Consider the following 2,668-nt stretch of genomic DNA (forward strand, 5'->3'; position numbering starts at 1 on the left):
GCCCTCAGACATGTATACATCTCCTTGTGCCTTTTGGAGTGGGTGGGATTCACAGGAAAAAGACTTCATTGTACAAGACTCCCAGCATGCAACAGTTGGGTACAAACTAGCTGAACCCATGTGACTGTTCCCCCCGGGCACATCTGAAGTTGAAGAAATACTAAGAATATTTTTGGATTGGTTTGATGCTATCTACATTCTCAATCAAGGGCGTAAGTGACGGCTGTAGTCACACGATGACAGGTGGATAACAATCAGACATTGTCATCTTATTATCAGAGCTTATCGTGATTTATGTGTGTGTGTGTGAGTGTCTCTCATGGTTGACCGCGCTCTGAGGATTGCACCAGCCTAAAAATCACAGTGAGGAATGATTTAAAAACAATCCAAGAAATCAATGTTATAATTTTGACATTTTAAAAGCAGTGGTTCATATTTAATGTTCAGTATCTGTGGCCATAAGTGAAGCATCAGTTTTTTTAATATTTGAAAAGTGTTTGCAGCAATCATAGCTCTGTTCTGTGTTTATCTTATGCATGCACCATTTAATCTATAATATTCGGTACAAAATGTTGACATAATTTGAAATGAATTGTTTTGAATTGTCAACTCTTCCTCTAGGTTTGATTACATTGAGTGATTGTGGATTTGGCTTATTTTAAGATGGATGCTCTGCCTAATGCGTACTTACTGTGAAAGTTTGACTGATAAGGTCAACTTCAAACCCTTTAAACATATAGCACCTTGAAAAAGTGCTTATCAGTGTTACTATTTCCGTAGCACAGACTTCCGCCTTTCATCTGCTTCCTCTTTGAAATGCAGTTTCCATATGAAAATGCGTGTGACCACTGTGTTTGTATGTGTTTGCCATTCGCTTCCTAGTTTCTGACAGTGCTCTGATAGGAACATCCTCTTAAAACCGGGCCCACCTTTCCTCAGACGTCAGTGGAGTCGTCAAATGTGATCACAACTGCAAAGGTGAGAGACACAAAACATTCAAAAACATGACATTATTGTTAAGTGGGAGTGTGACACTTTTTACAGACAACAAACATGAGTAAACAGACCGAAGAGGAGATATGGTTGGAGAGGAAGTCAACAATAGCGAGGACATCAGCAGTAATCTACAAAAGCCTGTCCCGATCTCATTATGAACAGTTGCATTCAGGTCTAGAGGCTGCCAAAGATAAAGAGAGACGATTCGCAAGGTGGCATTGTATGCATTTGTTGTTCCTGTAATCAAGTCTCGACCTTGTTCTGAAAAGCAGCTATTGATTTTAGTGATGGGCAACACAACCTGTCTGAAAGCTACTCCCATCTCAAGAGCTGTAATGGCTGGATACTATGCTTTCAACTGTATCATTAGCTTCCATTAGTAAACACACGGAGCAGAAATATGGATGACGGCAGCAGAATGCATTGTTCTTTGGTGGTGATTTACTGTCAGTGTTTTGTTATGTCAGATGCAGAGAGCGGCTGCACCAAATGGAGCTCTGATTTAGTATAAGGTGTGATATTTCTACATCAACACATCATGGCTTCTGTGTTTACTACTACTGTGCCGTTTACTCACCAGCCACCCACCTACAACTTTTCTTACATCTATGACTTATGTAAGATAGTGTAGTTTTGTTTTGTGCAGCTTCACATGGACCGCCACCTTATTCACCTTTAAATATAACCTTTGAACTTTTTCTTTTACTGAACTATTGTGTTTTACAGGTTTTAAGACTTCTTCCACTCAATCATTTCCATTGTTATTATAGAATGTTTGTTTGTGTGTTTGAATACAGATGGAAATTGGCCTTAAATTCAGACAATTATTTATTTTGATGTTTTGTCTTTGTTGGTTTAAGTATTTATTTGGCACATTCTGTTCTTACATAAAGCTTCTAAAACAATTATCGGTTTAATAAACTGGTTTGTCGTCATCACATTGCATTAAACTTTATCTAACAACGCTGTAATAATTAAGAACCATAATCCAAAAAGAGGCATTTCATGTATATTTGGCATTCATTTAGCAGGTTCTTAGATGTTGCTTGTTTTCTCTTCCACAACATAATGCTTCATTGTTAATATTCCAACGATCATCCCTTGTTTTTGGATACCACATATTTACTTACGCATCTGTTTTGCTCGAATCGTGTCCATCCAATACTAACCATTGCTCCTTGCACATGTTCTGCCTATAACAGTGTATACAGCAGAGTCACATAAAGGTGAAAAGTTACAAACATGCGGGTGTGTGTGTGTGTGAGAGAGAGAGCGGCGTGTGAGGCGAGGGAGGCGGTGCAGAGTGCGGTCTGCGTGTGTGTGTGTGTGTGTGTGTGTGTGTGTGTGTGTGTGTGTGTGCTTCTCCCCTGGATAACAGCATCCCTCTCTCTCCGTCCTGCACTCCGCTCCTCCCCTCTTCCCTCTCGGCATCTCTCCCACACTCTCCCGCGCTCCCAGGACCCTCCCCAAGCCACCCGAGCTATCCAGCCTGCTCTCGCCGCTGCCTGCTATGTGCAATATGCTGTGAATCTGTGTGTTTGTCTCTCTCTCGCTCTCTTTGTGTGTGTGTGTGTGTGTGTGTGTCGCTCTCTCTCTCGCTTCTCCCTGCAGCTGCGGTGGGCGTGCGAGCCTCTGACCCTCGATCGCCCACTTTCTTTCTTGTTTCTTCCCC

Source organism: Eucyclogobius newberryi, unplaced genomic scaffold (assembly GCF_026437365.1).
Source record: "Eucyclogobius newberryi isolate DKJ021-1_F unplaced genomic scaffold, fEucNew1.0.hap1 SCAF_7, whole genome shotgun sequence".
NCBI lineage: Eukaryota > Metazoa > Chordata > Actinopteri > Gobiiformes > Gobiidae > Eucyclogobius > Eucyclogobius newberryi.